The sequence below is a fragment of the Pinus tabuliformis genome, chromosome J (assembly GCF_031772625.1).
Source record: "Pinus tabuliformis cultivar Carrire ecotype Pingquan chromosome J, CPIR1, whole genome shotgun sequence".
Classification (NCBI taxonomy): domain Eukaryota; kingdom Viridiplantae; phylum Streptophyta; class Pinopsida; order Pinales; family Pinaceae; genus Pinus; species Pinus tabuliformis.
The window spans coordinates 887,995,659-888,020,883 of NC_142295.1; positions in this window are offsets into that span (position 1 = coordinate 887,995,659).

Here is a 25,225-nt window from a genome sequence, read left to right on the forward strand (position 1 = left end):
ACTCATTTCAAGATAAAATTTGAGTAATATTGTCCAAAAAGAAAGAGTTCAAGAGCCAGAAGACTAACTAATAAGCCAACCACTCAGTGAACACCCACCAAAAACCAACAATTTATTTATTTATTTTTATTTTTATTTATTTATTTTCAGTTTGTCCCTTATATATTTATTTTCAACATCTTCCAAACTTGAGAGGCTGCATGCGGTCTCTTCAATGTGATAGGGAGAATGGTACCATATTTTCCTCTACATACTCCAATCACATGTCATAAATTGATTGACAATAACTAGACCGAACTGGTCGACAAGCCATAGTTCATCAACTTCGGTGTTTATGTTTATGGCTAAGTTCATGTCTTTCAAAGCAATCAAACTCTGTTATTCATTGGGGTCTGAAAGGTTGTTCTCTCCTTCAGTCAACAATTATAAGGATAGAATTTTAAATTTTTAAAATAAATTGTTCGAGTCAATTGTGGCTTTCGTACCCACATTGGCATTACAGTCACATTTATAAATTACAAAAATTAAGAGGGATTTCACAACAACTTCATGGGTATTTAAAAAAAAAATAGTATTAAATAGTTATTTGTATTGATAAAATTATGTTTATGAGGTTATGATTTGGTATTCATTCAAACTATCATTATCTATGTCATTAAATAATATATTTTTTTATCTAATTATAAATTTATTTTCAAATTTAAAAAATACAAAAAAAATAAATTTAATTTTTAAGGAATATTTATATTTTTTTTGTGAATTGAAAATTGTATTACCTTATAATCAATTAATTACATGCATACTGAGAAATTGGCTTCCACAAGTCTAGGAGAAATCTCACCATAACGAGTATCCAACCAAAGCCTAATTCAAAAGACAAGAAACCCTAACATTGACATTACCTGTACATATACTATTGTCCTCGTAAATGAGCCTAGGAAACGTCATGGATCTCTTTGAGAATTTGTTTTTCCCTTCTTCATGTAGACATCGATCCATTCTGAGGAGTTATTGGGAACAAATGAAAATAATACAATGATTTTATTTCCTTGAATAAATTATGAGTCTAGCAGATCTACAATTGTATTTGCTTCTTTATCATTCTCATTGTGATCTGATTCATGGAAGAATTTATGCCCACTCTTTGAAAAATATAATATCATAGTTGTACCTCTTGCATCTTTATGTGAGGGGTGAATCACAACATCTCGAGGATAAGATGAAACTACATGTGGTTGAGTTGAAGTTGAGGGATTTGATATATTTGGAGAGCTTTTTGGTACAAATGGTTATCTTGCTAGTTTATTGATGACTTCCTAGATCTTGATGATACTTTTTTATCTTTCCATCCTCAACACTTATTCTTGGCATCTAGAGGATGAGCATGTCCTTGAAGAGAGGGGAAGGGGTTTTGAGGATGACATGATTGCCAACAGATCTTCCAATAGAAATTTGTATTTTCGTAGTCCATTGGTTTTGAACAAGTGAAATCCCTCCAATTAAGGTGGATTTTATCTCATAACACTCTACTAAGTTCTAACTCCACACATGTGAGAGAAAATTTTACAATTCCCCTCTTGAGCATGTTTGTGTCTACCTTAATGAAGCATCGGAGGGAGTTCCCCTCTTGTGGCACTTGTTCTCCAACTGTAACATCAAGTTCCTTTTTGTAAGGACCCTGCTCACCTCCAAAATTGTCTCTGTCCTGTCTGCAATTTCAAACTCCTCCAATTATTCTTTAGTCTTTGAATTTAAAATCATGATTAATGAAATCGCTTGACCTGGCTTCTATCCTAGATATTCTTTCACCTCTTCAATGAATCCTTTAGATCTACGTACTAATTCTTGCTGCTCAAAAATAATCTCAATAGAGGGCCATATTTCAATCATGGCCTCATTTATTTCTATCTAAATGTTTTCCTTTTCCTGTGCACATGTTTCTCCCATGGCAGACTCATTTTCCACGTGTTCAATTCTATGGGTTAACCTATGAGTCTTTTGAATCTCTGTTATGTACACATTATCAATATTTGATTTATGTCCTTGGATATTATTTATCTGACATTTCGGCTTCTCAATTTCATGTCCTTTGATAGTAGGTCATCCATTTCTTAACAAGTTCTCTTAAAGAATTTGTAGATTGTACCTCAACTATGATGGCTACTGAAGTGGTTGCCCCTACTATTGATGTAGATGCAATAGGAATTGTTGTTAGTAGAATGGTTGCCAAGTGTGTTGACTGTTCTCTCTCCTTCAACAATTTCTCCATCTCAATCTCCATTTCCATGATCTGTCCACTCTTTTCGATAATAATTATAAAAATGTCTTCATTATCTGTCTCTAACTATCTAACTTATTTTGTCTATGGGTCTTCAGTGGATGGAAGCTTGAGTTGCTTCTTGACCATGACAATGTCAACTTTCTTCCTCCTAATGATTTCCTCTACAGCTTTCACATTGCCGAGATCATATCCCAGTTTAATTACTAGATCGTCTAAAGACTTAATTTTTTTATCTTTAGCGAGAGAAGATATCTTTTTTAATTTGATTTGGGACTGAATGTTGTTGACTGAAGCTTGCAGCCTAGAAGCTGCCATTGTTGAATTTGTCAAGGTTGAAACAACATTTCCCTTGTTTTCTTAAGAAATTCTATCTGATCAATTGGATGAATTTGGTCAACATTGAAGGAAAAGATAGATTTCTTGTAATCTTCTAGAGTTTTAGGGAAAGGAACTTCAGCTTGCAAGAAGGCTATCTACATATTTCCTTCCTCTCTGTGAAAGGCAAAGAGAAGCCTATGCTGTGGGGTTGTTGTCTGTTTCCAAAACCGTGAATAAGTTGTAGCTTTTGACATCTCATTCTTCTTTATAGTCTCTTTATACTTGGAAAATATGTTTGGTTTAGCTTGGTCATTAACCAATTCCCTTGACTGAGAGGTACCCAATGGCTCTTGGTAGGAAGAAGAGGATGGAGATCGTACAAAAATATCTTCATTTCTGGTGAAGTATGGGGGCCTGTCAAAACAATGGTGGATTGTACATTTTCCTCCAAATATTCTCCCGTTGGACTGATCTTCTGTCTCTTCTTGTAAATTTTGAATTTCTTCCCCTAGATTTGTGTGATTGAAGGGGAAAGATCTTCTCTTGGCATATTGTCCTACTTCTCCTGTGGTGTTGGATTCTATGATGTTGTTGTTGAGAGTACCTATTCTTCTGCCTCTTGGAAAGTGTTTTCAGCCATTGATCATGGTTCATGTATCTTTCAATATTTGTCCAAGGAGTGTGAGTGGAGGGAGTAGCCTTCTATTCAAATCTTAGTTTTGAAATTACACCTAAGGGGTCATATGACCAGGTGAAGTGGAGTTTGAAGTTCATCTGCTTAAGGAGGATGCATTCTTCTTTGGCCTATGTCCTGGTGTTGCAGATAAAAGGGCCAACCTGTGTTTTTATTTTAAATTGATATTTCTTCTTGGCTGCCACAAAGTGCAGCTCATACATGTTAATCATCAGTCTGATATACTCTGGTGAGACAATTCTCATTGGGACAAACATGAGAAACCTATATGGTGGCAATTCACACCCATACACTCTGATTTGTGTATAATTTTGGTATAGGTACGAGTCACCTATTTGGTTTTCTCACTGAGATGAAGAAATATTTTTATCTCAAGTCCTATGATTGGCTCAACATTGCTATTCAATAGGCAAGAGAATCGATATAAAAATTGGTCAACATACTCACTAAAGGTAACTTCATCGGACTGCTTCCTTATCAAGGAATTCCAATGAATTACAGATTGGAAATTTCCTTGCTCATCCAATTTCTATAAGGCAAACTAAAATCTATATTCCTGATGGAATAAAAATAAATAAAGTAGAACCGAAGCTTACTTAAAATTTCCCTCTGTAGAAAATTTTAGGAACTGCTCATGGATATCATTTGCTAGAAACTCACTATAGTTGAAGATGATTGAGGGCTTCTCACCTATTTAGAATACTGACAAAAGACCTATGATGGCCTCATCAACCCACTGATCAGATTGATAGCCTAGTAAATAAGAAATAATAGAGATAATTTATTTTGTCATCTCAGGGAACATGGAGGATGAATATGGGGGATTTTTCTTAGGAAATTGAGCATCCTTAGGGAGAAATGTTTCAAGGATCTTTGCTCTATGTGGGAAAGTGAGGTTCTTGTAGAATTCAATAAGGCAATTTACTAAAAAAGGTTTCAAACGGGTAGAATTATGAATTTGCAGCATCTGGAAAATGGAACCAGAGGTAATTGTGAAAAGGATATCATTATTCTGGGCTACAATTTCCCTATGACTCAGAATGTACCCTAAGTGTCACCATGGAATGAATTCAGGGAAATGGTAGGTCTGAGGAAAAATTAACTAGGGTATGAAGGAGCCCAACAAACCCAATTCATCACTAATATCTATGAATTTCTATTTTTAGCAGTTGTCAAGTTTGTAGAGGTCGAACTCACAATTGGTTTCAAGGATTTTATATTATTGGTCTACCAGTTGTTGATGGTCTAAATAAATTATAGGGGGTAAAAGGGGGTTTTCATTTGTTAGCCTTAGATTTTCCTTTAGGATCCATCTTGGAAAGGAAAGAACTGGGAAATTAGAATTACCTGTGAATCAGCTTAATGAAAACTAGTGGCTGGGTTATTGGTCATAGTGGCAGTTTGATTGTTGAATTGGCGTTGTAATAGTTCTAGTCTCTTGAGTATTGGAACAACAAAGGAAAAAGCCCAATAGAATGAGCTTTCTCTTAATTTATCAATAAAATTAATTACCATTGTGATTAGGCCATTTAATGGAGCGGGTCTGATATTCTGGGAATGGGTATGGTTGGAATGGTTACATGATGAGCATAGGATGATTCGATGTGGCGTAGGTGATTTGACGTCGAGTGGGAAGGGATGTGACCATGATGGGAGAGGAATAGATGGGGAATACCATGTGGTGGAATTGTATTGGTGTAGGGTGGGGACGAGAGGTGCCATTTGGTATAAGAGGAGTGGAGCGAGAAGGGTTGATTCAACGGTCATAAAGTAGGCAGGAAGAGGGAAAGTTTTTTTCGGAGGGGGGGGGTTTATGGTAAGAAGTTTTAGATTGGGGGGTGGGGGGGAAGGGGCATGGGCTTGGGGTGACACATTGCAAAAGTGGTAGGCAGGGAAACTTCTATTTGGAACCCCCCCTGGTTAACAATTAGAAGGGTGGGGGGTACAAAGTCATCATGCATTGTCGATATAGGAAGGTGAGATCGCGGCCTTTCATTGTTGCAAAAACTTTATTACAAAAGACAAGACTTTCGTGTCACCAAATATTTATTTAAACTATTTAAAATCGCGATTATATAGTGTGATTTGACTAATTAAAAATAACTTAATTAAAACTAGTTTTGACCACGATTAGACTATTCTCTCAAATAAATAAACTTAACTTAACTCACTTTACTCAAAAATTCTAATCACTCTTAAATGTTGTGATTAAAAAATTAATCCTACTTATTTAACTCTAATGTGGCAGTTAGACTAGCTACACATCTTTTTGATTTTCTAAATGTATTTTTGATCATATTTTTTTTTTTTTTTTGAAATGAAGTGGCATTTTAATTTTACCACTTATTAGGGGTATTTTCATTCATATGAAATGTGGAATATTATATCGTACCTTGTCTCAGAAAATTGATTAGTTGTTCATTATGAATGACTTCATCACATATGAAATTAACTATAGAGAAATTAAAACAAAAGTTAAGCAAACCAAAAAGATAGATAACACCGATGTTGATGATGGAGTCCACTCCTCCTGGGCTACATCTTCGGCCCCTGCGCAAAAGGCTAGGCCACTTGTATTCAGTGGAAAAAGAAGTACATGACAATTGTTGACACAGTTGCAACTATTTCCTCAAATTGGAAATGCTCTAGTGTAGAGAACTCTCACAAATTTACATAGACCTTCTTCAAGTGACTTAGTCAAATTCAGGAAAATAAAAGAGTCTTAGAATGCAAACTCGGACCTCTATTGAAAACAAGAAAACATCAATAGCAATGAGAATACAAATCAAACCTCCCCTAAATTGACATAGGAGTCAGATTATCTGTGTATTGAAATCTAGAACTTTCACTACTTCGTTCATCAAAAGGACCCTGTCAGTGTCTCCAAAGCACCTTGAGACCCCTGTTTAGACTTTTGAATCACTCCATTTGGTTTCTGTATGACTCTGGAAATACCAAAACTGACTGGCTCACGACTTCGAGCTTCTCGATGCCTTGATTTGATGCAATGGTTCTCTACCTTCTGCACTCCAATCTGAACTACAACTCTTGAAATTGAATTGGGTCTGTTGCACTCTCCGCTCTTCTAACACAAGGATGAAAAAAGTATTCTCACACTGAAAATGTGATCTCAACTCCATGATTGTGAACCCTTGGATTTTCCTTCTACAAATATCTGCTTCCTCCCCTAATGTCCCTGCATTCTCATTCACCGAAAGGACCCTTTTAGTGTTTCTGAAGTGCCTAGAAGCCCCTATCTAGGCTTTTGAATCACTCCATTTGATTTCCGTATGACTCTCGAAAGCCCAAACCTGACTGGCTCACGACCTCAAGCTTCCCGATTCCTTGATATGATGCAATGGTTCTCTACCTTTTACACTCCAATCTGAACTTGAACTCTTGAAATCGAATTGAGTCTGCTGCACTCTCTGCTCTTCTAACACAAGGCGAAGAAAAGAGCTCTCAAACTGAAAATGTGATATCTAATTCACAAATGCGAACACTTGGATTTTTCTTATACAAATCTCTGCTTCCCTTTTAGCTTCCATGCTTTCGCCTCCTTTTATACGAAAATCTAAAGCTAAATTTGGAGTTGTTTTTAAGAAAAAATCTTTGGTGGCCAAATGAGAAATCTCGGTGCAATGATATATATTTAAATATAGTTCACCAAATTATATAATACCTTAAATCTCACCAGCACCATCCATAAAAATTTCAAGATTAATATATTACATAACCTCGGACAGACTTTGGATTTGTTTTATTGGTCGCGACATTGATACCATTGTTGCATTCACACATGACCCAAATTCATTAAACTCTAATTGTTTTGACTGGACTGCCAATTTTGATGTTTATCCAGGCTTTAACATATCTTCAAACAGTTTCTAGACTCTGATTGCAGTTGGAACTGACGCTGGATTTAGCACTGTGCTAACTTGTGCTTGCCAAATTTTGAGTTCTATCATCACATATGCCACCTTGGCTTCGTCAAAATCTCTTATTTCATGACCCATGGAACCGTTATTGAGCTGGACCCTTAATGGCACATCGAACTCGTGCTATGTGAGCAGATTTGCTCCCCCGATGTTATGCTCTTGACCTGCGAGAAGATACTAGAATACAAAGTATACGAAGAAATAGACCTAGAACATAGAACAATAAGAAATACCTGCATGTATTTTATTATTCAAAAAGGAAAGCAATGTTCACTTGCCTCTTCGAGGGGGAAACCTCCAATAGAGCTAGGCTGAATTACAAAATAAGACACGATGCTCCTCAAGGGGAGTCTCTATCCTTTATATAGGATTCATACATGCAATACCATGGGTTAGTACCATGATTCTTATTAATACCATGTATCTAATACTATAGCCCATTTGTAACTAACTATGGTCCCTTCTTTAAATGTGGGTCAACCACTTACAATTATTATTGTGGGCTTTATTGACTCTTTAACTAACTATAACTATGACTCGACCCTATTACATCAATAAGGGGTTTAGGGTTGGACCCTAACATGCCCTCCCCCATAAAAGTAGCCTTGTCCTCAAGGCTGAAGCTGCGGAAACTGCTAAAGAACAGTGGCTGGTTCCGAGGTCACATATTCTGGAGAGGTGTCTTTCCACTTAATGAGGACTTCCTTGATCGTGCAGTCGCGCAAGTGTCATTCTCACGTGTCAAGAACTTGTTCAGGTTGGAGCTAGATTTTACCTTCTTCATCCAATTCCGGTAGACTGGTTTGAATTCTACAATGGTTCCCAACCACTTTCTTGAGGCATGAGACATGGAAGACGGGATGGATTTTTGCAGTGGGTGGCAAGGCTAGCTTGTACAATACTTCTCTAATGCGTTGAAGTATTTGATACGGTCTGTAGAATTTTGGAGATAATTTTTGACAACCCTTATCTTTGAGTGATGTTTGCTTATATGGTTGCAGCCTCAAGAATACCTGATCCCCTTCTTGAAATTTGTGCTCTGAACGATGTTGGTCTGCCTGTTTCTTCATGCGATTTTGAGCTTGATGGAGATTCTCTTTGAGGTGGGCCAGCATGGTTGCATGGTTCTGTAGGAGTTGATCCACTGCTTGTACCTTCGATCATCCCTGGATATAAGAAGTAGGTGAAGGAGGGAGTTGACCATAAATTGCTTCATATGGAGTCATTTTGGTGGTGGCATGATAGTTAGTATTATACCACCATTCGTCTAGAGGTAACCACTGTACCCATAGATGTTGCTTTTTTGAAGTGAAACACCTGAGGTGGGTATCCAGACATTTGTTGACTGCTTCAGTTTGACCATCATTTTGGGGATGATAGGAAGTACTGAGTTGTAGTTGGGTACCTTGTAGCTTGAAGAGTTCCTGCCAAAAGTTACTAGTGAAGATCGGGTCACGATTAGACACAATGGAAGTGGGCATGCCATGCAATTTGAAGATCTGGTCCATGAAAGATTGAGCCACCAAAGCTGGTGTAAAAGGGCGGGGACGGTGCGAAAATGAGCATACTTAGAAATTTTGTCCAAAACCACCATGATGATTGACTTGTTGCCTGACTTCGGAAGACCCGTACTGAAATCCATAGAAACCTCCATCCAGATTGAGGCAGGGATGGGAAATGGCTATAATGTGCCTGGGGATTTGACTATTTCTCCTTTGTGGTGTTGACACACATCACACTTAGCTACAAAAGTAAGAATGTCCTTTTTCATGCCTATCCAAAAGAATGAACTTCGAGTGTGAGCATAAGTCTTCTGAAAGCCTAAATGGCCTGCAGTGGGAGATGAGTGCAACTCTGCCAAAATGCGACTTTTGAGGGTGGATGTTGGTGATATCACTACTTTGTCCTTGTAGCGAAGAATCTCATCCTGCCAAGAGTAGCCCACTGTGGAATTTGGATCCACTTGCAATTTATTAATGAGTTGGGAGAGCAAAGGATGTGAAAACCATTCCTTGCGAGCCTCTTCAATCCACTCTAGAATGGGAAGAGAGATTGCTAGAAGGGTGCTTTCCTCCTGAAATTGGCGTGATAAAGCATCTGCTACAACATTTTCTTGCTCTTTCTTGTAAATTATCTCATAATCATATCCCAACATTTTGGCTAGCCATTTATTTTGTTGTGGCAAGGATAGTCATTTCTCCAAAAAATATTTAAGGCTTTGATGGTCTGTGCGGATTTAGAAACACCGCCGCAATAAGTATGGTCACCAGGTATCCACTGCATGTATGATGGCCATCATCTCCTCATAGGTAGATTGTCCTAGATTTGTCCCACTTAGTTGTTGGCTAGTGAAGGCCAAGGGTCAACCTTCCTGCATTAAGACAGCCCCAATACTCGTACCTGAAGCATCACATTCAATCATAAAAGATTTGGTGAATTCGGGTAGTGCCAATACGGGAGTGGAACACATGGCATGTTTGAGAGCTATAAATTCCTGTTGCACTTCCTCATTCCAGAGGAATGAATTTTTCTTGAGAAGGTGAGTGAGGGGTCTAGCAATGTGACCATAACTGTGGACAAATTTGCAATAGTAGCGGGTGAGACCCAAAAATCCTCTGAAGCTCTTCAAGCTCTTTGGTAGAGGCCAATCCTGCATTTCCTGGATCCTTTTGGGATCCACCCTAACACCTTCACGCCCGACAATGTGGCTCAAATACTCAACTTCTTCCATGCCAAAAGAGGAGTTGGACAATTTGACAAATAATTTATGCTTCCGGAGTAGTTGCAATAGCAGATCTACATGCTGAAGATGTTTTTCTCAGGGGAGGCTATAGATGAGGATGTCATCAAAGAAAAAAAGGACAAATTTTCTGAGATATGGTTTGAGCAGGTGATTCATGAGGCTCTTAAAAGTGGATGGGGCATTACAGAGACCAAATGGCATGACCAGGAATTCATAATGGCCTTCATGTGTTCAGAAAGTAGTCTTTGGAATGTCTACTTCTTTCATGGGAATTTGGTGATAGCCCGAGCGAAGGTTGAGCTTAGTAAAGAATTGAGCCCCATTTAGTTCATCCAGCAAATCGTCAACAACCGGGATGAGAAATTTATCTTTGACCGTCAGCTTGTTGAGGGCCCTGAAGTCTAGACACATATGCCATTCCTCATCTTTCTTGATCACCATGACCATAGGTGATGAATAAGGACTAATGCTAGGATGAATGACTCTGGCTTCCAGGAGTTCCTTGAAGATTTTTTCAATTTCATTCTTTTGGGTTAAAGGATATCTATATGGGCGCACATTTGGTGGTTGTGCCCCTGGGACCAAAGTAATGCTATGATCATATTCCCCTCTGGAGGGTGGAAGCTCATGAGGCTTGTTAAAGACCTACATATGGTTGTTTAAGACCTGTTGCATCTCAAGATGAATACGAAGAGAAGTGGGTTCGAAGGCCTGGATGGCATTAAATTGGGCTATAACTCCATGGTGGCCCTTTTTAACAATTTTTCCATCCTATGCGAGCTAATGATCGAAGGAGCACCTGCTTGGAGTCCACAGATGGTGTGTGTGTGGTTATTCTGCTTCGAGCTCATATATAACTCCTGGAAATCCATTCTTACTGGGCCAAGTGTGCGGAGCCTTTCATCACCCAAGACAATGTCACACCCACCCATGTTGCTGGCAAACATGTGGGTCTTTAGGTGATAATCCCCCATTTGAATTTTGACATTTTCACAGCGGCCTTCATATTTCATTTTCCCCCCATCAGCAATCTGGACCTGGAAATTAGAGACTGATTTGACAAAACAATGCACTGCTTCAGTGGCTCTTTGATGGATAAAGTTATGCGTATTGCCACTATCAATCAAGACTAGTACTGGGAAATGCTTAATAAAACCTATGATTTTGAGAGTTTGGGGAGAAGAAATTCTTGCCAAATCAATTAAGCGAGATAACTAGTTCTTCAGGTGTAGCTGGGAGCTCATTGTCTGGCTAGTTGCCCTCATCTTCCTCCTCTAGTCCCTCAAATGATGGGGCTTCCTCAGATGAACTGTGATCAGTAGCATCAATTTGAAAGAATTTGTGTTCCTTGCATTTATGCCCCGGGGAGTATTTCTCATCATAGTAGTAACACAAACCTTACTTTCTTCTTTCCACCATTTCCACTGGTGACACCTTTTTATCCTTAAGTGTTTGGGTAGTGCTCGGAGCCTAGGTGGGGCGTCCCTTGGCTATGAAATTTGGACGAGTCGACTGGGCCACTAACCTGTGTTCTACTTCACGATCTATCTTCCAAGATGCTAGCTATGAGATTGGGTGTTGTAGTCGGATGTGGGCTTGTATGGTGTCTTTGAGACCACTGATAAAACATTCCAAGTAGAATTCATCTGCTAGACCTCTTGTGCGGAAGGCTAATGCTTCAAAGGCTTTAATATATTCTTGCATTGTGCCTATTTGTCGGAGCTTATTAAGATGACCCAAAAAGTTATATTCGTGGTAAAAGTGATCAGAAAGGGCTTTTGAGAATATCTTCCAAGTCTGTGGCATTGCATAGTAGCGTTGATGCCATTGCCACCATTGCCATCTTTCTTGGTCCAAGTACAGGTGTCCCACACTTAGCTTAGTCACATCATCTCTGATGTGATTCAATGTGAAATATTGCTCCATTTGTGCTAGCCATATGGCCGGATGAGAGCCATCAAATTTATACATGTTCAGCTTGGGTGGTCGAAGCTGGGACTGTTGCTGGTTTCCACAGAAGTTAAGGGAATGGATAGACTCACCCTCAAGGTCTTCATTAAAATTATATGCCTCTCGTTGTTCCCCCGACTTTCCATTTGTGATTGTGTCAGTTAAGGTCTAGATCTGCTTTGTTAATGCCTCCAAATTTTGTTCAAGTGTGTCGATCTTCTCATTGGCCATAGCTTGAGCTCTAGTTTGTACCATGCACCAATCCGGTGCACTTGTCCTTATTTTGAAAAAAAAATTTGGGACCACCCAAAATTTTGACGCTGACAAGTGAATGGGGCCACCTTGCTCAGCCCGTTGACTTGATTCTTATGGGCTAAGTCTCCTATAAGCATCCCAGGAGGGTCTCAGAATATATATATATATATATATATATATATATATATATATATATATTTACTCCTCGCTTAGGAATACTACAGTAGCCGATTCCCAGAAAAGTTAATTCTGCCCAATGTCCTGCGAGAATCACGCCCAGGTATAGGAGCCACACAAATAGTCAGATCTATCGGCAAAACCATGAACTATAGAGTATGAGTAGGAATGTGGTAGTGATCGAACCCTATTTCTAGATCTGAATGATAGATCTGATTGTTGTGACTGCTACAGAACCCAAACTACTAGATCTGAATGTCGAATTTGATAGATTTGGTTAGCGGATATGATAGATCTGAATGGTGGATCTGAGAGATCTGAATGGTGGAACTGATTATTTCGGCTACGACAGAACCAAACCTACTAGATCTGATCTGGCAAATATGATGCATGATTTAGAGAGAGACAAGGGAAATATGGTCTCAAGGAGTGTTAGGTGCTATAGATCATGATATACATAAGGGTTCGACAGTAGTACTTAGCCCAATCTTTCAGGGCACTAACGAAGGCGGATCAACCGTACCCTTAGCTGTACAATGTGACTACCGTATCGTATGTGCAAGTAATCTCCCCGAGTGCTATTCTCGGTGTACTATAGCAACACGATGGCCGATGGTTCATCTATGACGAAGTTTTAAGAGAGCCTAGGGGGCTTTCGATATACCCAGAGGGTACTTGGAAGACAGTCCGTGCGCGGTTCTGTCTAATGTGCTACTACTTGAAGGGGTACCCATAGGGGTTACAAGGGAGTCCAACAAACATGACCACCTCTTATATTTCTTGCGTGCACACCTCCCCAAATTTTTAGGTTTATGTGCTCAACGACAGATCCCTTGGTTTAAAGACGCCGGAACACGTCTCTAGCCAAAAAAAAAAATCCTGCTAAAAATGGAGATCCCACCGGCCCGGGAAAGTGCTCTGATACCACTTGTTATGCTCTTGACCTATGAGAAGATATCAAAATACCAAGTATGCAAAGTAATAGACCCAGAACACAGAACAATAAGAAATAACCACATGTATTTTATTATTCAGAAAGGAAATCAATGTTCACTTGCCTCTTTGAGGGGGCAGCCTCCAATAGAGTTGGGATCAATTACAAAATAAGACATGATGCTCCTCAAGGGGAGTCTCTATCCTTTATATAGGATTCATACATGCGATACCATGGGTCAGTACCATGGTTCTTATTAATACCATCTATCTAATACCATGGCCCATTTGCAACTAATTGTGGTCCCTTCTTTAAATGCGGGTCAACCACTTACAATTATTAATATGGGCTTTATTGAATCTTTAACTAACTATAACTATGACTCGACCCTATTACATAAATAAGGGGGTTAGGGTTGGACCCTAACACCCAACGGCCAATCAACTATGTTGACTCAGCTACATTACCGTCAACTTGTAGGAAAAATTTTGTATCAGACCCATACTCGTCCTGAACTTTCCTTTGATGTTCGCCTTATTGCTCGGTTTATACAAAACCCACATGAAAGTCATTGGAAAGCAGCTAAAAGAATAGCTGGTTATGTTCGAGGTACAATTTAGTTTGGGATTCATTACAGTGCAAAAATCATCTCCTCTATTGGTTGGTTTCACTAATTCTGATTGGGCTGGTGACCCTGATGATCGGAAGTCTACTGGAGGTTATGTGTTCAGTGATGGTTCACGACCTATTACATGGGCTTGCAAGAAACAAAGTGCCATTTCTCTTTCTTTAGCAGAAGCAGAGTATCGCGGTGTCATAGAAGCTAGTAAGGAAGCCATGTGGCTTCGTCAGATCTTGTCAGAGTTTGCCTTTCAGCAGCAGCATCCAACTACTCTTTGGTGTGATAATCAAAGTGCCATTCAACTATGAAAAGATCCAATCCAACATCAGTGCAACAAACGCATTGAAATTCACATGCACTTCATCAGAAAGCTCATTCATGACCATGTCCTTGAAGTGCAATATTGTTCAACAGATGATCAAGTTGCAAACATCTTTACAAAGGCTTTCACAGAGGCGAAGTTTACTAAAATTCGATTTATGGTTGGAGTTCAGGAAGTTGTCACTAAGGGGGGATAGGTTCTGATGCCTCCTTCCTTCTCCTATTGTGTCACATTTGTACATCCTTCAATCCTATCCCAAATTATTCTGAAGGGGGGATGTTAGGATATTTCGACACATAGGAAATAGTTAAGTATAACTTGGTTTAGTATAGAGTTAGGTAAAGTGTGTTTCTTTACTATGTACTTTTGTAACTTACAATTTGATGGTCATGATATGTAGTGATCCGATGGTTCATTCTCTCCTCAGTATTATCGACACTTGATCCGTGGCTTAATACAAGGTTGTATAAGTTTAACAACTTTGGGTCATCAAATCTTCCCTTGGTATTTGTTGATCATAATGATGAAGTGAGAAAACTTTGGCATGAGTGATTTGGTCACTTAAACTATCACTCCCTTCAGAATCTATGTAAAGAAATTATGGTGACAGGTCTTCCAATGGTATCTTGCAAAGATTATGTTTTATCCGGATGTGTACTTAGAAAACATAATCGGGATAGTTTTGAAAAATGTGCCTCTTGGCATGCTTGAGCCCCTTTACAACTTGTGCATAGTGATTTATGTGGTCCAGTTCTAGTTGTTTCATTCTCTGGCTACAAGTATTTCTTAACTTTCATTGATGATTTCTCCAGACACACTTGGGTACACTTATTAAAACTCAAGAGTGAAGTATTTAACATGTTCTTGGCCTTTAAGACCTTTGTTGAAAAACAATCTGGACATCAAATTCTTAAGCTAAGATCTGATAATGGTGGAGAATATGTTAACAACAAATTCATCAGCTTTTGCACTGAGAATGGAATTCAAATGCAACATACTGTTCCATATACTCCACAACAAAATGGTGTAGCTGAAAGGAATAATCACACCTTAAAGGAAATGGCTAATTGTATACTTCAATCTAAAGGACTTAGTCTTAATTTTTGGGCAGAAGCAATTAACTATGGAAATTACATAATAAATCACACTCCTACTAAGGTTTTAAAGAATATCACTCCATAAGAAGCATGGAGCTCAATTAAACCAGATGTAAGTCAGTTTCATGTTTTTGGAAGTGAAGCATGGGCCCATATTCCAAATGAGAAACATAAAGCTTTAGAACCTAAGAGTGAAAAATGTATTTTTGTTGGATATTCTGAAGATGTCAAAGGATACAGAGTTATTCCACTTCAGTCCAAAAGTGTTATCATTAGAAGAGATGTAAATTTTGCTGAAAATATATTGGCCTACAATCCTAGTTCAGTGGATATGCCACCTCTCTCTATCCCTTCTACTTCTGAAAATATTTCTTCCTCAGATGATGACAGCAAGGATGAAAATCCTCCCCCACCTTCTCAAGATCCTCCTTCAGCTTGTCAGCTTCCAAAATGGGTCTGTGCTACTCCGGATGCAGCAGGTGCTCTTGTCGGTGATCCTACAGATCTACGTCATACACATTCTCAGTTCTATAGAGCCTCTTCTTTACTAGCTCAAGCTTCAGCGAATTATGATCCTGACTCCTTTGCAAAAGCTTCAGGTCATCTAGATTGGGACGCAACTATGAATGAAGAATATCGTTTATTATTGGCAAATGATACATGGGATCTTGTTCCTCTTCCAAAGGGATGAAAACTTGTTAGATGCAAATGGGTTTATAGAACCAAGTATGGCCCAGATGGAAAAGTTGATAAACATAAAGCTCATCTTGTTGCGAAGGGATTTTCACAAGTTGAAGGCATTGACTATAATGAAACCTTCTCTCATGTTGCCAAAATGAACTCTATCTGCCTTGTTCTTTCCCTTGCTAACTCTTTCAAATGGGAAGTCCATCAGATGGATGTTAAATCTGACTTCTTGCATGGAGACTTGCATGAAGAAATCTATATGGAACAACCTACTGGCTTTATACAAAGAGACTCCAACCTTGTATGTCGGCTTAAGAAATCCCTTTATGTTCTCAAGAAAGACCCTTGAGCTTGGTATGCCAAAATGGATAGCTTTCTTTTAGAAAATGGATTTTATAGGTGTCATTCTGACAATACTATCTACACCAAGAAAGAGGGCAAGTCTCTTATCATTCTTGTTCTTTATGTTGATGATCTTATCCTTACTGGTAGTGATCCAAACCTTATAAACCATGTGAAGTCGAGTCTTAAAAATAACTTTGAAATGATAGACTTAGGACGCTTGCATTATTTTCTTGGTCTTTTGGTCTTGCAATCCAAGGAAGGTATTTCCCTTTCCCAGTCCAGGTATGCATGTGATCTTCTATGCCCAATTCACATGAAAGACTATAAGTCAACCCCTTCTCCCTTTCAGTCTGGAGCCAAAATTTTAGTCACTTGTACTTCCCCTGAAGTTGATGCTACCTTATACCGTCAACTTGTAGGAAAACTTTTGTATCTGACCCATATGCATCTTGACATTTCCTTTGATGTTTTCCTTATTGCTCAATTTATGCAAAAACCACATGAAAGTCATTGGAAAGCATCTAAAAGAATACTTCATTATGTTTGAGGTACAGTTCAGTTCGGGATTCATTACAGTGCAAAAGCATCTCCTCTATTGGTTTGTTTCACTGATTCCAATTGGGCTGGTGACCCTGACGATCAGAAGTCTACTGCAGATTATGTGTTCACTCTTGGTTAAGGACATATTACATGGGCTTGCAAGAAAAAAAGTGCCATTTCTCTTTCTTTAGTAGAAGCATAGTATCGTGGTGTTGTAGAAGCTAGTAAGGAAGCCTTGTGGCTTCGTCAGACCCTGTTAGAGTTTGGCTTTGAGTAGCAGCATCCGACTACACTTTCGTGTGATAATCAAAGTTCCATTCAACTATGCAAAGATCCAGTCCAACATCAGTGCAACAAACACATTGAACGTACATGCACTTCATCAGAAAGCTCATTCATGACCATGTTCTTTAAGTGCAATATTGTTCAACAGATGATCAAGTTGTAGACATCTTTACAAAGGCTCTCACAGAGGCGAAGTTTACTAAACTTCGATTTATGGTTGGAGTTCAGGAAGTTGTCACTAAGTGGGAGAGGTTCTAATGCCTCCTTCCTTCTCCTATTGTGTCATAGTTGTACATCCTTCAATCCTATCCCAATTTGTTCTTAAGGGGGGATGTTAGGATATTATAACACAGGAAATAGTTTAGTATAACTTGGTCTAGTGTAGAGTTAGGTAAAGTGTGTTTCTTTATTATGTACTTTTGTAACTTACAATCCAATGGTCACGATATGTAGTGACCCAATGGTTCATTCTCTCCTCGGTATTACCGACTCTTGATCCGTGGCTTAAAACCTGATTGGTCCATGATCTCTATTTAAAGAGCATGGAGGGTAATTTTTAGGGTAACTGTTCATGAGATAAGCTTATGTAAATTTTCATTCTTTTATCAATAAATTGCCTAAGGTGGTTGCGTTGGCTCAGGCCGTGAACTGTTTCCTTCTTTGAGGGTTTTAACCACGTCAACAATACTGGTGTATTGATCTGTGATCTGTTTGTCAGCGGTGTCCTTTTGTGTTCTATCTGAGGAACTTACCCTGTAAATCCCTGCATGTTTCGATTGCCTCTATGCACTAGCGGTTTCCACTGCGCCTTCTGTGGACTCCGCCATATTCTTTGGCAATGATGTGGAGTTGCACTATAATTTTAATGTAGAATTACATATAGTCTATCACATAATCTTTGAATATTCCATTTGTAAAGTTTTTCAACATTAAAATTCCACCATGAACATTCTTCATCCATTTGATTCAAATTTAATATGTGCTCATAAACATTATAATCATTCCCACCAATGCACTTAGGTTTGAATAATAATATTTCCAACTTCAAACTTTGTATTATGGTTAGTGCTCACCTTGCCTTAGCTCCATATTTTTTTTCCATTTTACTAATGCCCCTTATTTTAAAACAACATAATACAATGGCCATCATAGGATTAGGGTAAATGAAACTTAATGTAATGTTTTGACATAATTAACATAATTTGACCCTTATAACTTGTGCCAAATATAAATGTGCCAAAACCATTAATCAACATTTGTTTCTTGCCATCATTATTTTGCAGGAACCTGGAGATGAAGTTTGTGCCTTATTGAACTACAACAAGTCACATGGTCAGGAAGTCCCTCTACGATACCTCAACCTTGACGAATGCTTTCTCCATCATTGGAAGACCAAATAGAAATATGGAGACATCGCCGGAATTAGTGTGTTGAATCCTTCGTTTTGGAACTAATTTCATAATCACTTGAGATAATCAAACTTTGCACAAGTCGAGAACAAGTTTTCCACATAGGACCATATTGGTCATCAACACATGGTAAAATTTTGACTTGATTTACAAAATCCATTCTAGATCACACCTCTCATCAGAAAGAAATTTTGGACCTCCAAAAGTTTTATTACAAACATGAACTTGATTACAAACATGAGTTAATGTAAAAACCATCTAAACTCTAGTTACAACTTTGACTAGGCCTACTATCAACAATTTACAAACTCATAGTTTATACATTTGGCACATAATCTGCCCAGTTCAAATCTTCCTCAGCTCCATGTGCTTTTAATATTTTGATGTTGATGTTGTCTCTCAGGATAGTATCAGACATTTTCTCATTGAATGCCCTTTCAGCATGCAATGTCGACAAACTTGTTCTCCACAGTTTGTGCTAGCTGCATTTTTATTGGACTTTCCCGTACTTTGTTTGGATGTTGCAAAGTCCTTATCTTACTGCAGTAAAATCTTCCTTGGACACTTCTTTACTTGCAGTGTTGCATCATCTGTATGTGGTTTAGTACTTACTACACCCACCTTTTTGTTGAACTCTTTATGCTTCCATCATTCTTCTACATAGTGTGCGTGAGTCCCACAAAAGGTACATGGATATATCCTTTTAATGATGTTCAACATGAAGTTTTGGTCTAAGGAATTACCTTCCCAATCACTGTATGAGTGATATGTCAATTTACCTCCGCGGTCTTTTAGCTTTTGTGGCAACAATTCAAGATGTAGAGACCAACATCGATCTACAATGTGACCATTCTTCCCACAGTAGTCACATATCGATTGGTCGAAGCCTAAACCTTCATAATTTGGCCTCTCCTGTACTGAAATTGGCTGAAGTCTGCCCTAGTCTTGGATGCCAAGACCTTGTCCTTCCTGGTAACCCATCTTCTCCATGAGCTTCTATTGACGGTGTTGGACTCGCCAACATCAGGGGACCTCCCCAGTATGAAGTCCCAACTAGACCTCACATTGATTGGTGTGTGATTCCCATCTGGTACGATGGCGCAATTGCCATTATCTTAAATATCTGCCTCAACTCTTGCTTGTCAGCATAGGAGAGTGGTTTGCTTTGTCTTCAAGAAGTGATGTTCACGTACCTGGTGAGTGTAAGTGTCACTTGTGTCAATGGTTTTTTTTCTGTTGAGGGAGAGGGTGAGAGTTAGTTCTAGGTCGATTGGAAGCAGTCCAAACATTGTTAGGAACACAAAACACAAAAGGAAATGCACAGCTTCTAGAGGAGCAGTCCACAAGGATGCGACAGTCACAACATACAAGGTAATATAACACGCATAACACTCAATGGATCAGTGCAAACTAGAGCAACGGTTGTTATAGCAAGCTTCATGTGAAAGGTTTGTCTGATATTCAAGAGAGAAGTCTACACTGAAGCTGGGAAGCCGACCTGCTGATCATCTCTGTGAAATTTCTGAGCTGAGAAGAGGACTGGGCAATAGAAGGCATGCTCATGAAAATTGCGCAATTTCTTGGATGAGCAGCTGGTTGACTGTTCGGATGACTGACTCGAGAAACTGCGTAATTTTCTGAAGGAGACAGGGACGGGAACTTAGTGTTTGTTCGACCTATCTACGCAATTTCCTTAGTCATTTGAGCAAGTGAGGTCAGTGGCCTCTGCATAATTTTTGAGGGGAGTCAGTCCTGGGGTGACTACCGGGTCCGACTGTCTGGGTGGTCAACATGGAAGTTGATTTAACTGCTTGCGGGCAGCGCAACTTGTAAAGACTAGCTTGGTGCTTATGTGCTGTTCTAGTAGATAGTCGATCGAGTCAATGGCAGGGTCATGGTTCGACTGTCAGAGGGGAGTCTGGTCATCAGGACCTCAACAAAAATTACTGAGTGTGTGAACGATCGAAAGATACGTAGGTTATCATGCAAACACACATTGACATGACTCAATGACGAAACAACTCAAACCATCCAGACACACATGTTCAACATGACTGACCGACGGTGGAAGTGACCAGCGTGACACTCTTTAGTGACCATTCATTGATCGAGATGATGCTTGTGCAACAATGAACGTGACTCTATGTGTGAGCGTGACAAATGATTTCATAGCAAACACAACAAGCACATACGAAGCGAAGACTTCGAGCATAACCACAAAATGGTCGCAAGCATGACTTAGACACCAACATCGAGAAACTTGAATGAAATGAACAAGCAAGGTGGATGTAAGGAAGCACACGAGCTCATGGGGTGAACCCGCGTGTGTGCAACCATCAAGTGAAACTCTAAAGGGAGGCTCCGAAATTGGTGCAAGCCAAAATTCTGGAGGGTGGTTGTAGTCACTACAACACTTGGCGAAACACTGGTAGAACTCTAGCTTCTTTGTTTTGGTTCATTGTTATCACAGGTTCTTGGTCTTTGGGGAGTATTGAATCATTGTGCAGGTTACGTCAGCTTCCCCACATACCCCATGGACATACATGGTTCACCCTTTAACTCAGTCAAACATAATCAAAATTTTAGCTTAGATCTCAGTGTTTCGAATCCAGGAAGGGTCGTTTAGCTCACAAGTTGAAGATTTTCAAAGTATAAGTTTTCATCTCTAGTGTTTCTCCACTACCAGTAGGCCTAGAGAGTACCTTGGAGGAGTCACCTAGGAGCACACACATTGCTCCACTACTAGCGAGCCTGGTCAATACCCTAGTGGAGTTGCATGCTTCACCTATTTGCGTAGGAATCCTTTCTCTTCCTTCACCTTTGTATTTTTCAAGAGGAATGTGTATAGACACTTATTTATTTTTTCGGTGGAAGAGGTATCCCACCTTATTGAGAGAAGAAGAGGTTTTTTCTTCAGAGAAGTATGTAAGACCTCTGACACAGGTTTTCTCATTTGGATTTTCGCCTTCTCCATTTCTATTAGTTGGATGAGCTTGAACACATAGACCATAAGGCTGAGTATAGGCATGGGGATTCCTAGTGTTAACACCAGTTCACTGTTGGACTAAAACTTCCCTTGTAGACGATTCGTATTTTTCATCAGGACGTCATCGGACAAAGGTTACAACCAAGCACAGAGAAGCTAGACACAAGACTGGCCAAGTGCTGCACTGTCACGAGTTATCCTCAAATTTCAACCACATACTCTATTCAAAAGCTAGAACGTAGTAGTTAGCAGCACTTATTTTCGGAAACAAAAATAGTAATATAGCAAGAATACAAAACAATGTAAAAAAAAATAGTAATCAAATTAAACAAAGTGAAAACAACAACAAGAAAGCAAGAAAAACCAAGTCAACAAGTAAACAATCATGCAAACCAGAAAGAAAAGACAAGCGAAAAAAAAAACATTACTCCTAATCCTAAGCTAACGGTGCATGGGCCATCTCACATGAGGTGATACTTCAAATTTAGCCATTGGCGCATTGGTTGACCCATGTTGGTGAAGGCATTGGTTCGCGACAAGATAACTATGCGAACCAGCAAACAAGAAAGATATAATAGGGAAGACAAACACACTCTGAGTTTACGAGTGACCACAAAATAGAGATGAGCGAATGTGCATGACATGCACTCTGTGGAGCTTCCATGGTTTTGTGCTACACTACATGTAGATGTGTTGAGTGTGTGCAGTCTCTTGACTATGACATGGAAGCAAATATGAGAAAGGTAGGCTACTTATGTTGTGCATGTGTGCTTGCTGTGTAAGATTCCTCCAACTCATGAGTGATGGGATCGTGTAGCTTGAGTGGATGAAATGAAATCTGGGTTTTTGGTTGATCTTCAATGCAAAGTAGAGAATAATGAGGAGCCTTGACTGTTTCAACAATTCCTTGACAGGAAGTGAAACCAACCTTAGGATAGCGAGGGCTTGACATAACCATCAGCTCGAGCTGAAGTGCCTCGACAGTCTACGGGGTTTCAACTTCATTGACAGATACGTCCCCGTAGACCAGTGTCCTGGATAGATTGACAACATTTGAATCAACATCGTGATCATATGAGGAAGCGGATAGATCAAAACAATGAAGATCATAAAATTGAATATGTTTGTTGGCATCCTCATGGTTCGATGAATTAGGGAGAGTGGTAGATGAGAAGCAAAGATGATCACCCTCTGTGTTTTCAAGAAAGATAAATGGAATATTGAACGGATTTTCTGAGGAATATGTTTCCTCTCCGCACTGTAAAGACAGACTGACATCCAAGGTGTCTTGTGAATGATCGGAAGTAGAAACATCTAGAAACTGGTTTTCACAAGGGAAATCAATAGTGGCAGAATCACAAGGGATGTCAGTATGAAGCAAATGAGGCGTGACTGGAAGGGATTCATCCTTCACCATGGGCTCTTCTTTAGATTTCCGCACACACTCATCATGAATGATGGCGCAAGTTGGCTGCATAACACCAACTCCATCAACAGCTTGATCCTCGTTCTCAACAGGTGAGGAGTTCAAAATGGGAGAACACAAGGCAGTACAATTCATAGGATTAACAGAACGTAAGGAAGGAGGTTGAGGGAAAGAGTCCACATGAAAACCAATAGGCTTGCAAGCCAAATCTACGGAAATCTCAAGAGCATGTGGGGTGGGAGAGTGTGGCAGTTCAATAAAGGCATGTGCATGAGAGTTGTTTGATGAGGTGAAGGCGAAAAGTCACTTGTGATAGTGATTGTTCTTGCCTGTGATTGAAGCTCCATCATAGAATCATATTAAGAGGGGTGTGGATATGTGAAGAACATACTCAAATCTTCCATAAAGAAATTCCCATTCAATTTCATCTTCAAGGAATCAGTATGCAAGATTACAAAAGTGTGTTTAAAACGGATCTACAGATTCATCAGGTGCTTTTCGTAATTTCATAATTTCTTAATCAAGTGGTTTCCAGTTAAAGTGATTAAAATCACGGTCTATCTCTGCGACCAGATGAGAAAGAGAATGAATAGATTTTTCTGGCAGCTTGGCACACCAATGCATGGACTGTCCTCGAAGCGTGTAGACGAACAACATGTAGCTCATGCATTGTTCAAAGAATCCATGTCTTTTGCATGAGCCTACAAAGTTGACTACGTGCCTAACCAAGGATATGTAGCCTCCACCATCAAATGTTTTATGATACAAGTTATCCAAGAACTTTCCGAAATGATGAAATCATTTCCATAAGACATACACTCTAGAAGAGAAACTCAGTAGTTAGTCATGATAGATATGCAGAGATTCAAAACATATGTGAGGACTCAACTTGTCATCTGGCCCTCCTTCTAGTGCCTAAATTTTCATGGTGCTAGACCTGCCAATATCAGGGGATCTCCCCAATATGAAGTCCGAACTAGACCTAACACCGTTTGGTGTAGGAGACCCATCTGGTATGATGGCCTAGTTGCCATTATCTTAAAGATTTGCCTCAACTCTTACTTGTCAGCAGAGGACAATGGTTTTCTTTGTCTTTGAGAAGTGAGGTTCATGTTCCTAGTGAGTGTAAGTGTTGTTATCACTCAGGTTGTCCCTTGGCTCCTTAAGGGATACGGCCGAGGTAACCACAAACCAATCTCTGGGCTGCAGGTCCTAGCCTACCTGCAGTGAGAGAGGGCTCTCTCTTTATGATTTAACTTTATTTTGGGTTGATTTTAGGTTAGTTATGGTGTACAAGGGTTTTGTTTTGATTTTGGTGGGAAAGAGATGTTTTCAAGCAGAGTTGGGATGCATAGTGTGAGAAGTTCAAACCATTGGGCATGGAGTCATAGATTAGGGCTCGCTGTTGCGTTTTCTTGGTCACAAGAGGAATATAGAGCAGGATAGATACACATAGAATAATATCAGGCTGGAATCAAGATGGAATGAAGGTCAAAAATTAAAGGCAACTAAGAATCTACCACTAGCTCACAGAGAGGGAAGGTGGATGAAAGTTTGTCTAGGAGCAGTAAAGAATTCCTAAAAAACAGTCATATGTGAAAGAAACAGGGTAAACATGATCATTTAAGTATGCATATTCATAACCATTTCTGAAGAAAACATATAGAAATAACAATAACTGAGCATAGGGTGCAGTCAAGCAAAACCTAAGCTAATCTTTTTTCTTGCTATTTAGATGGTAACACAATTGCGCATAAACATATGAAAACTGTAAATAGAGGTAGAAAAACTTATTGAGCCATGTAGTAGCACAGGAATTCCACAGTGACTCTTTAACCATTAATAACACAACAGTCAGTTCTTCATCCAAAGCATTCCAACAGTCTTTGATTACAAAGCTTCTCAAAAATACAGCGCAAGTCCAGCATGAGGAATATCAACCAACCAACCCTTGAAACAATGAATTAGGGTGGTTTATATAGGGAAAATATCTAAAAATATCTATTACAACAGACCTTAAACAAGTCTGAGGGAAATGAGTTCCTTAACCTAATTTTATCCTGAATTTAATGCAAGAAAATATCTTTGAGCTGCGCTGGAGGCAGCTGTATCAAAATGAGTTAATATGGTGTCCTTTTGGCTCTCTGGTGTTCATTTAGCCATAACTGTGCTTTGGGCTTTGAACCCCTGCTCTCGAGTGGTTTTGATGTGCATTA